Source organism: Nesoenas mayeri (assembly GCF_963082525.1).
Source record: "Nesoenas mayeri genome assembly, chromosome: 4".
Taxonomy (NCBI): Eukaryota; Metazoa; Chordata; class Aves; order Columbiformes; family Columbidae; genus Nesoenas; species Nesoenas mayeri.
In genome coordinates this window covers 31,340,982-31,353,900 of record NC_137540.1, presented here as the reverse complement: position 1 = coordinate 31,353,900, position 12,919 = coordinate 31,340,982, and positions in this window count along the sequence as shown.

Below are 12,919 nucleotides of genomic sequence, written 5' to 3'. Positions count from 1 at the left end.
ATTTTTTTCTAATTTCCCAGCCTGTCTAGGGAAAACAGGCTGCAGTAAACAATCATGCCCTATTTTATTCCTACTTAAATGAATTATCATAATAATAATTACTAGTGAAAACATCTGGTTTCTGCATAGCACAGACGGCAAGTTATTTAACACATTGCTTGCATTTCCCCTTCTTCTTAGTCTCCAGGGTGAGGGTCTCAGGGTTCTCTTAGGCCAGCATACATGCCAGCTTCACAGTGTGCCTGATGGTACAGATTTATGGAGAGACTGCTGATGTCATGGAACATAAAATGTTTCCTCTGTTTTTTCTGCCTCTGGAAAATTATGCCTTTATAATAACATCTTCTTTTCAGAGCATTTCTCTGCTTTTTATACAGATGACATTTGCATGTAAACAAGTTCTTGCTGTTTTTCTTCACCACTAAACAACAGCAAGGAAAAGTAATGTTCCGTTCGACATCGTATTGGCCTGCTATTGTAGAGTGATCCTAAAGCCACTGTTTAACATTTTGAATTAGAAAACGGGGCTATCCAACAGAAGCAATTTAACTTTCAATTTAATTGATATTTCCACTGTAACAGAAGACTGTTATTTTGTGGAAAAGAGAAAGAATTACAAATCAACTCATTTATCATGTGAGACTTTGAGCAGTACTGGTAGTTAAGTACACTAGGATCATCTTTTGCATTTTCATAATGCCTTTTATCAGAGGATCTGCATTGGATGACTTTGCCCCCAGTGTGTAAAAAAAGCCCCTCGCTTGTGTTCTCCGCTGTCTCATGGCTGCTCTGCAGTGAATACTGTGTCTGTATTGGGGAACAGCATGTATCAACCACAAAGCAGCCTTGAGCCCCCCTCTCTCGCTGCTACAAGGATACATCAAGTCACCCCAACCTCGCTTCCTTGCCAGAGGGACTCCTATGCCAGAAGTACAAAGAAAATTTGCCAGAGCTTGGCTTGCAAACAGCTTATTAACATAAACCAATTCTGGATCCCAAAGTGTTTGAAAAAGTAAATAAATATTAGTCTCATTTCATAAATGGAAACTGGAAGCACCAAGATGTTTGATAATACATAGGGAGCCAGGGGCAGAGTTCAGGGATCTGAACTTTGCTGTCTGACCACTCCCACAATGGTCCTCTTTACATCTTTCAAAGAACCTACGTTAATAGAGGCCATTGATCTGCTGGCTTATTCTTGCTGAGCTTGGTAATGTAAATATTTGCTTTGGGCTCCCAGCAATCTGAGCTAGAAGAAAAGCGGCCCGCAGTCTGTGTGGAGGCACTCTCAGGATACAACTGAGCTCTATACCCACCAATATCATCAGTATCATCTGTTTTATGTCCCCGTTTCAATCACAAATGGTTCACCTTTCTTTCATCTAAATTCATGTTTATCTCAACTGCCCATGATATGTAAGATATTTGCTTAACAGTAAAAGGCCTATACTAGCACATGGGTCAATATATTTAAGTGCTTTCAGCAAATGGCAAAAAAAATCTTATGACAACATTTTACATTCTTTGTATTTTCTTTATGACCTCTTTGTGAACTTTCAAAATTATTTCCTTGCCACTTTTTCAAATTTTATAATATTGAAAAGTTATCTTCAACTTGCCATTAAACATTTAAGAAAAGAACAATGCAAATCTCTCCAAATAAAACATAAAATATTGTCAGAATTCTACCACATAAGGATATTTTTAAACACATGAAAGAAATATGAGAGAATTATAATCCATGATTTCTAGCATTACATGAAATAGAATGTATTTACAGCTTACAATATATGATCAAGAAAATAAGTTCTTTTGACATTATATTTGATGAGACACTTTACCTAGAGAATAACACAGGCTCCAGAGCATGAGTCAGGTGATCAGTATCTATCTAAAGGTTTGCATTAATAGACAGAATACAACAAGATTTTTCTATAAAAGGTTATGCTAAGCATATGAAAATTGTAATTTTTTGAGCTATGATTAATTTGGTTATATTCTGTTTTAAGACTCTAATCTGCAGGCCATATTAATACAAATAACCTAATGATTCAATTTATGTGAATTAAGGCTGTGGTATGAAATGGTCTGTTCTAAGAAGAAATAAAAAACTAATGGAAATAGAGTCTTCATGATGCTAAAAGACAAATTAATCAGAGCCAAACGGAAGTTTCAGAGGGAAACAATTTAGGACTCATACTTGACAGTACCTACCTCAGGTTGCTTTCACTTTCCAAAGGAAATGAAAAAAAAAACCCATATTTTTTTATTGCTGTTATGGAATACATCAATTTTACTAGGTTGTCTTGCACACACAGCAAAGAGTCCTCTGTTGAGTGTTCTTATTTTTCTACTGCATTTCATAGCTACAATTTCAGCAGCACTGACTTTAACAAAAAGGTATGATTTTATAGCATTCCTAGGGCACCTCAAAAATCTATTTTGGTGACTAAACTTTGGGGCCAAAACCTGCATTTAGGTAGATATGTCAACAACTCATATAACATCAGGTACATCTGAGGGTGTATTCATCAGTGGTTAGATCTGGCATCCTGGTCCATTCACCACCCAGCATATTTGCATGGAATGGAGCGTGCATGTGTCAGCAAGGGCTTCCTCACAGCAGCACTTCATAGTAGCGTAATTTCTACAGGAAATCTTCACAGAGACTGACAGGGAGGAAACAGAAAGAAATCAGGGAACGCAACTGCTCTACTGTGAGGTCGCTTCAGAATCCCTGCGAAAAAAGCAAAACCAACCAGACAAAAGGTCCTTCTGGATTTTGATGTAGATAGTGGTATGCACAGGCTGAGGTTACAGTAACTTCAGCTACATTTCTTTTACACTCTTGCACTCCTTTAGAAAGTTTTGCAAGGGCTGCTATGGTGAAAACTAGGAGCCTTGTGAATCACAGCTCCTGTGGGAGCTGGAGTCAGCTGCAGGATCAGTGCAGTACAGCAGCAGACATTTCATCTCTACAAAGCACGTGACAGAAGTGTGATACTACAAAATTTGCAAAGACCCTCACTGTCTCATTCCAATCCCATGATAAAGTTTGATTCAAACAGTAGATATAAATATTCAATAATAATAATAAATGCTACTTTTACATCAAATCATCAATAAAAACATGAAAGATGGAGGCCAAAGATGAGCCAAGCCCAGATGACCCAAAAAAAGATTACTCTGATTCTAACTGGTTATCTGCAAATAACAATTCTTGAATTTCCACATTTTCTAATAATGCACTTGTGTACACAAAGCATTTTGTTCTACACTGGCATCACCAGAACACTCAGTATTGCTGAAAATCAAACTGTTTCTATTTATATACCTAAGCACTGATTGAAGGGCCTATCTTAAGCACCTCAGTCTGAAAAGGTTTCCATTTTCTCCGTACTAAAGGAGCATGAGCAGTGTTAATGTGCTGTAAAAATGTATGACTTGAGCAGGCAAGTGAGCCCCAGTAAAATTCTACCCAGATGCCCACTCACTCTCTATCTTCCCCTCTCCCTCAAAAGTTCCTTTGATTTCTAGATTCATGCGAAGCATTCACCATTTATTCTAAGACATTCCAGATGGAAAGTTCAGGAGGCTGGCAGTGGAGGAACTGTCTCCTCCTCATGCACAATGGTGAGCCTGGCTGAGTTCAGGGGTGCAGCCTGGTGGTTTCACTGTCTCTGTAGTCAGACATGGGCTGCTCCTTCCCATAAACCTCAGGCTTCCCAGTTACACAGCAAGAAAAGTATCCAACTGCTGTGTGAGGAGCTGGGCTATGCAGCAATGGGTGGTTCTTTCACGTTCAATGACTGCAGGTAGTTAAGGCGATAGCCTTGAAGGCCAATAGCAAGTAGTTGCTTTAAGAAGCCTTGGCCAGAGTACATCCAGTGAGGAAATCAAGTGCAACATTTGCAGAAGAGTTAGGAAAGTGGAAAATCTAGCACATACATTGGTAAATGCAGAAAAGTTTAGAATAATTAGAGCTACCAATACACAAATGTGGGGAAGGTCAGGTAATGGAAAGGCCGATATGGGTGAAGTGGGATGTGGGGGGTAAGATGGCACAGCTGCCTGGCTAACAGAGCAGCGGACTTCTAATGGGGCTATAACAGAGCAAGGTTTCTCAAATTAGAAGAAAACGTAGGTTGAAGGTGACCTCAGCTTCACTGGGAGGTGGAGAAAATGTCTTTTAAAAAACTAAGAATAGTAACAGATTCAGGAGGGGAAGAGTCCCCTCAGTGAATAAAAGATGGTCTCCTGTCCTCAGACAGGGTGAGTCAGAAAACCTGCCTGCTGGAGGGCCTTTGGTTCACTTGCCAAAGGGAAAAGCAGCTCTAGGAATGCAGAACAAGCCCAGGGATGCAATCAGTATCATCACTTTTGGCCAGGAAGAACCATACCAATCTGGTAGCCAGGGTGCTGGCAAATCTAACAAGCAAAAGTCCACTCATTCATTAACGACCTCTCAGCAACACTCCCAAGCACCCGTGACTGCAACAAAAAGCTGGTTCTTACCTACAGAGCAAGTGGTGAGTAAAAACATGAATCACATCAGAAAATATCTGTATTCATTAGGAGCCTTACATTATCACTAGGTAACACGTACAAGCTCAAAAGGGCCTCCTCCTGATGTGATTGCAGTGTGGAATGAGGTTTTAACTGGTGATATAGAAAGTACGGCTTTATTGTTCAGAACAGAGCTCCTTCTAGGGGTTCTCCCATCCTTTCAAAGAGAGCTGGCGGCACAAGGGGACAAGAAAATTGATTTAAGTGTCTTGGCAGGACAGGTGTAGATGGACTGAGAAAACAGTGTTATCGCATCAAGAAATCAAAAAATCAAATCTGCTGAATTAGTTTTTTAAAATTTGTTTTAAGGCTAATTCTAAAAACAATTCACTAGTTATTTTGACAGAATTCTGCCTGATTACCTCCTAGGGAAGAATCTGTACTTGAAACATGTGGCAGACTAACTTTGAATTAGTAAATATCTTTAAATAGATAAAACACAAACCTCCTCCTCCAGGCAACTGCTGTGACAGAAATCCCAGCAACTTTTCTCCAATACTCACAGTAGGTAAGATACAAGCTTGTCCCTTTCCCCTGCTCTGTCTTTCATCCATAATTTCAGGAGCTCCTGTCCAGACCTTTTGCTCTGAGTAACCTAACGAATTGGACATCAGATCATCCTGTTTGGTATTCATTGTCCCAATTTATCACCCAATAAGTCCTTCCTTTAGACCTGAATTTCTGATAGTCTTGGCAACAAACTTTATGTTGCCCACGTCTCATTTCCTCCAACACCAGTCTTCTACTTCACTGGTTTCTCCTCCTGTGTTGTTCCTCTTTACCCCTTATTCCTGTGCCCGTAGAGGGTACCTACCTCTCCACTCTAATCTAGACTCTTCTGCCTCCTACTTATACAAATTTTCCCACAATGACTTTCCCAGATCCGTCTAATTATCCTAGCCCTCACTGTACTTTTAAAACTGTTTTCTGTCCTGGTCTACAGAACCCCAGCTGCTCTGCCCCTCCAAGCTTGCCTCATTCCCATGTATACAAATCAAATGTCTGCATCCTCCTCTTTCCCTGGGTATTTTCTTGCTGTCAGAGTAGGTCTCCATCTTCTGAAACTACATGGAAGCCTCTTCACCAAGAGGGCAGCAAAGATCCAGATGACGGTCAAAAAAATGGCAGTAACCTCTTCACTAAATGCAAACACTCAATAGGAAACCACACCCAGCACAGCCCAGCAAAGTGTTCAGGGGCAACAGTAGATGCCCTGAACAGAATACATTTCCACATTGCTCTTGATTATGTCTAGTACAGAAAGAGGGTGACAACAAACAATATCTCATACCGTGAGATTCATTATAATGTCAAAAGAACTGGCATTTCTGGAACAATGGATGTATTAGTGTGAAACATCTTGTTACACAAAAGAGGAGGTGAATTCCCATGGTTTAAATGCAGGTTGTCTTCTGCATTTCTAATGAACTGGAAAACAGCGAGATCAGGGGTTTTTCCTTTTCACTGTGGGATTATAGAAGTTGAGTGTCTAAGAATGAGAGCATCTCCTGGAAAGTACTAAGTTCCTTATCTGTCATCTTGGGAATTGACATAAACTGCCATTGAATTCACCTACATCTGCTAGAACATGCTGAGGACATTGCAGGATCAGACCTATGTAAAAATAAGCACACACAGAGTATTGCATCTACCTGCATCTCCTGACTCGCTGTATCAAATTCACAGCTGCATGGTTCCAGATGAAGCAGTAGAGATACTAGTTTTCTTATTAATTTTTCTATTTCGAAAAACGTGGAAGACCAAAGATTGTAACATCTGAAGACAGAGGATAGGAGGAGGGAAAGAAAAGCAGAATAACGTACCAATTAAATGTTGACAGTTTTCTTTTTTTTTTGCCAATTGTTGCTAAAATGACAGACGGTGATGTTTATGAAATGTATAATTCAAAGCAAATATGCCTAGATAACCAAGTTAAAGATGCTTTATCTTTCCTAACAAACATTATGCAGCAATCAGCAAAACCCAAAGTACATAATACAAACCGAAAATGCAAGAAAACAAATATTTTATTTTCCCCTAAGTCAACAAATTTTCTGAGCCCAAATGAAGTTCTTGGCTTTCTTTCAAATCTTCACAGCTAATCAATAGTTTAGTCATATGATGAAAAATGACGTATCTATATTCTTCACAATTGACATTTGCTAACTGTCTCCAAGGTCGCATTGATTGCCAGTTGTTCAGTTTACCCAACTTCTGTTTTGAGCCAAATAATATGATCTTTGTTTCATTAATATTTAATAGTAATTTAGATTGTGCCAGATGATCTTAAAGCTCATTTAAATCAGCTTGAAGATAATATTAAGCTTTCTTCTAGTATAATCTATTACCATAAATGATTGTGTCATCTGCATATAAATGGTGAGTTGAATATGATAATGAAGTGCACAGATTATCAATATAGAATGACAAATGCATCTGACTTAAAATAAATCCTTCATGGACCCATTTAGTCTGTTTTCAGTGGTAAAAGATGCATTTTTTCGGTTCAAGTATTCTACAGAAAAGATAAAAGATTTCAATCACGAGATATAAGATTTACCTTGTGTGAAAAAGGAAAATAAAAATGCCAAATTGTAGAACTCTCTTTTCAAGTGCGGCAATTACAGATCACACAGATCTGTACAGATTATATTTTTTGTACAACATTCCTTGATTAATTATTAGTGGTTTGGGGTTTGTTGTTGTTTTAAGTGATTACATTGAAGAATGTATTTTTATTTAGACCAGCTTTAGTTTGCAATTTTTTTCCACTAGCTGGTCATTTAAATTAGTTCATTTCAGTTGTCACTAAATGCTATGCCCATTGAAGAAAAGTACCCAAATGCAGTTAAGAGTAGGGTACCCGAAGTTGTTTCCTCTATTAAAACTGGGAGGGTTGCAGGGAAACCCTGCTTGACAATAAGGCTGCATTTAATAGAATTAAATTGTCAAGTTCTCTAGCCTCACAGGTTTAATTGAAGTCAGTGGACAATTTCAGGGACAAAAGAAACACAACAGTGAGAAATACGAATAAATACGTTAATAAATGGTTAAAAATAGCTGAAGAGAAAGTCAGTACATTTACTGCGAGGCCCCTCTTTGGCTTTGCATTCAAAATCTTCCCACTAAAAATTTCAGATGTTCTGATATCACAGATATCTTAAAATCTTACATATCAGAACTAATCATTTAGCTTGGGTGCAGGTACGTATGGAAAATGATCCAGGGTTATTTTGGCCTCCTGAGATCTCAGCTCAGAAGTTCTCAGCATTTGGTCTGGCAGATTCATCTGTTGCAATACACTGGTCACAAATATATCTGGATTAGAAAGTGGAAGGGTTTTATTTATCCAAGAATGAAATTGTGCAGAAGCCTTGTAAATATAGTCATGGGAGCAAGAAATGTAGGAAGCAAGATATACTTACAGAAGGGATTGTAAATTAAATTAAGAGAACTCCTAAAACCAGGAAATTAATTCTGTGGTGTGATTCCTAGGGAATCCAGTCCTCAAGCATATGTGAAGAGTTTTGAGAGCCAACTGGATGCTGGGTGTCTGCACCACAATTTATAGTAAGTTCATGGTTCAAGACTCATGTGGACCAGAAAGGAATTTTCTTCTCCTTCCTTACTCTATAATTTGGCTTCTGGAAATGGTATGACACAAAACCCAGGATGTAAACAGAGTACAGCTGTGTTCCTAGTGACGTAAAATTCCCAGATGAATGGTGTCCTGCTCACACACAAAGGATTAAGCCATTCATCAGATTTAAGTTCAGGAGGACATCTGTCTTCCAGGTCAAATTAGCAGGCATCAGAGGGGCATTATTTGCCCCAATAGTAATTTATGGCATGATCAGTTTCTTGGGATCACACGGGAGTTAATTATATAAATATTTTGCTATCACACAGACCTAAAAGACTAGCAATGTCCTCCACTCTCCTGCTTTTTGCATGTGACACATTACAGGTGCAGCTTTTACACTTTTACTACAATCTTCAATTACTCTTAAGTGCTGAGAGTTATGCTGCCTAGTGACACACGATGATCTATGGATTCTTACAAAATAGTGTTTACTCTATGGTTGTCTGCCTACAGAACAACAACATTTACCAGTTTGTCAGTTCTATGGTGGTTATGCTGGTGTCCATGAGAATGAGGGCTGACAGTATTCCATAGGTTCAAAGTTTGGGAAGCACTAGTACTCATAGTTTCTACGCTGGTACATCAAAAATGCCCTGCTCATAAGGAGTAACTGCATGTACACTCTGAACATGTGCACTTATACAGCTTATACCTTCACACCTCAGTATCCCTGGGATGCTGGGACACCTTTATTAATGTGCCCCAGATCTCATAGCCTGGGTGAGTGGTATAGGTATTTAAGCCCCGAGCCCAGTGGATACATGTCAAACCACCATATTCCTTCGCTAGGCTCTGTACCCTGTCTCCTAACTCATTCCTCTGTGACTAAAGCTTGTTTCTTCTGGTGACAGATAAATTCTTAAACATAAGGCGAAGAACCAAAGGATTCACTGCCAATAAATTAATTACACTACTCAATAGTTATTAAGATCCTAAGTATACTAATCTTAAATAAGAGCTCAGCGGAATGGGCTAGCATTTCGTAAGTACACTCCATGTCAGTGTCACACATGGATACATGTGCAGAGTAACATTCTTGTAGATGGCAAATTTCATCCCCACAATTGCTAAATACTCATAATTCCTTTGTAGAATCACAAGCGAATTTGAGGAGACCGTGGGTGTGTTGTCATCTTTGTGTTTATCTGTTTCAGAGATCTCAGAACACTTCTGTGGATTGACAGTGACACCCCACAGAGGTGTTATGAAAGACAGCTGCAAACCTCTCCCAAGTGCCTAGCCAAAGCCTTGCCGCAGTATGCTGGAGCTGAGAGACTGCCACGGTACGAAGTATTTGAGAGCCCCTTGTATTAACCCACATCGCCCTGCAGAGTTTGCAAGCAGTGCTGTTATCTGTAGGCGAGCTGTTGCCACTCCTTATGCTCTTGGTTTCTGCCTGTTGTTTTTAACATGCACGGGTCTCCTATCAGCTAAGTGCAGAGGTGTCCAAGGTACAGGAAGCAATAGCAAGCCATCCTAAAAATCAGACCCTACAGGAAAACTTGCCCCTCCCTGCCCACCCACCCCCCCATGAATTATAAGACTATTTACACCTCAACAGTAATGCTATTGTATAGTAGATAAAACTGCATGAGGACATGCAGGCTTTCCTTTTTGTCAAGGAGAAAAAAAGAACTGGTACACAATTCAATGCAGAAAGATAGGGTTTGAGTCCACATCACATTTTCTGTACTAACTGTTTTTTGTGAAAAATTCGAATGCAGCTCAACTGGAGTGAAAAGCAGCGTGAAAACTATGAATCATTATGGAAATATTTCTATAGTGTAGAGCTATTTATTCTTTGATTTAGATTTAGCATTAGTGATTGATTTGTAGTCTTTTTTAGCATTTACAGTTGTAGCATTTTGCTTAATCCAAGTTGTTCCATTAAAAATCAGCTAGGACACTGATAGTAACTTTGAGGAAAAAAAAAGTCACCAAAACCAACACTTAAAATTTGTTTAAGCTCACCATGTAAAAGAGTTTGATGGTGACTGCAGAAAGGTGATACCTTTAATTAGTAAATATATGTTTCAAATTAAAAACAAACGAACCTCTCACTCCTGAAATTATAGTATAGCTCTTAAAAAGAAGACGACAACAAAGTGAGATTTTATAGTTTTCAGTTCAAATCCAGACGACCTGGGCAGATATTAAAATTCTCTTCATCTCACAGGTATCTGCTGTCTCCCCTGTATTAGTTCTGTAGATGTCACTTCAAACTCACCACAGTCCTTTGCACTAAATGACAGGACGTACAGGAAACAAAAAGACATGTGAGTCCTGAAAGGCCACTCTACTTCTATTATGCTCAGAAGACAGGACTCTTCCTCTTTCGGCAGCTGGTGAACAAGTCTCTGCTACACAGTGAATCCAGGCTCTACTTCAAGCACCTGTAAGCCCCACAGATAACCCACTGATCTAAGCTATATGCAATTTCTAAGCCCAGACTGGCTTTCACAGGTTAGACCTTAGCTATAACTCAGGGTCGAAAAGCAGTAACATGCAATGAGAATGAAAGGGAGCTGGACTGAGGAGGGGAAATCACTTTAGTGTCCCTGGTATTCTCCAGTCTTCTGCAATACTTAAAGTATGAGGGGATGAACAAATGTAGTTTCTTTCTAGGTATGAGGCAGATTTCTATCAGGTAAGAAGAGAAGAGCAGCTTTTTCTAACTGCCATTGCCATCACATTCAACTGTGAGTTGAGAAGGATGATTTTAGCAGTTGTGTTTTCTGTTGCTCAGAAACCAATGACAAAGAAATCATAGAGGTCAGAGAAAATAGGATTTCATTACTCAAGGTGAGCAAAGAGAAGAGCCTTGAACAAAAGTTGCATCTCTCTGAACAAAATGAAGAGGCCTGATTCTCATGGCAGTGGGCTGAGCCACATTAAGATTCAGAACCAGTCTATATGGCAAGGACAGGTAAAAGAAGAGCTGGAGGCAATTTGCAGGCTACAGGCTTCAGTGACAGGAGGTTAGGGATCCTGGGACAGTCTAGTAAACTGCCTATCTATGTACAGCTTCTATTTTATGCTCTGAATACATTTTGTACTTTGATAGTCAGCAAGTCAGTGTGGACTAGAATTGGTTGGTGGCAAAAAACTCAATCACAGTGGAGAGGGTAAAGCTGAGCCACTAGCTGAAATGGCCCTTCTGTAAGGGGCCACAGGTGATGACCACCTGCCAGCACTCTCACTCAAGAGTCAGAACCCATGACCATTGCAGAAAAATAAGAAAAATACATTAAAAGATTTAAAAGTAAGTCTGTACAACAAAGGGCTTGACATCTGCAAGGGTAACAGACGCAGCAAAGAGAAATGGAAGCAGGACATTCTGGCCTCTCCGAAAACACTGGCCAGAACTCAGAAGACCTTCAAGAATGGGAAGGATTTCAAAGGCAAGAATTTTGTTCAGGTGAATGTTATTCCTCACATGCCAGCAATTCTCACATACTCTCTCTGAGTGACACAGATCTATTTGTCTTGCACCTAACTGAGCAGAGCTGAGCAGAAAGCTGGCAATCATCAGTGTTCCTTTCCCTCCCATTCCCAGAAGACGGTGCTTGCAGAGCTGAAACTAGAGATGATGCTTGGACACTGCCAAAACTCAGTTTTAGTTTAGAAGCAAAGAGATGCAGCTGGGGCTGGGCCTCATGCAGCTGAGAAAGAAAAAGAGACACAGGACTGGAGGGAAAGCACCTACAAATTTTCAGTTTACTAACCTACTCTCACCACTACGAAAACAAGGGTTTATCTTGCAACGCAGTGACACGAAAGAAAGGGTCTAAGTGGCCACTAAATGAAATGCAGATAATATCATTGCAAGTAGGCAAAATGTGTTCTTGTATCTCCATTAACTTGCTTTCTTCCAAACTGCCTACAACAGGTGGCAGAGTCTAGATGCAATGTATTTTGTACCTTGCAACAGCTGTGAACAGGGTACTCATTGAAATGTTAAAGAGACATTACTTTGCGCAACTGTCTCACATGACCAAGAACTGTTCCAGAATTCAAAATATTTCCTTGTTCTGAAGTTAAATTGGGCCACTGTGATATTCATTCTGCAATTTAATACTCAAAGGTTTTGAGAGACATAGAAAGATATGGGATTAGAAACCTCCAACATTTTTCACATTTTGATAGTTTTTTACATTATATCAGCCTAAGACCAGGTAAAGTGGCTTTTTAATAATTGTATTACAGACTTCAAGTGACTTTCAAAGGAGAAGCCAAAGTAGCTGAGTAACACCAGGTTAGACTATCTAAACCTACAGTGTTTTCTAAATAATCAGGGGAAACGAAAGGGATAAAGTGGCTTTGTAAATTAATAATATAATCAGTGAGCTTCATTTAGAGGTCTTCATAGAAACATCTCTTTTTGTGCAACTTGAATATAATATATACCTTTTCTCAGATTAATAACTGAATCCACAGAAATGCACCAGCTCCTTATTGTCCTCAGGAAACAATGAAACATACATGGTTTCTTAGAGAAGACCATAAATACACATTGTAGTAACTCCCTTCCTTGTCCATATAAAGCTCTTCCAAATGCAAGGACTCAGAAAGAGAAGATCTTCGGGGCTTTGTGTGCTTGCCTTTTTTTTTTTTTAAATAACCATTCTAAAGCTGTTTTTCATTATTGGCAATGTAATTGTAATAATCGATACGTACTTTCAAGAATATAAAATTAATTTTAAATATGGA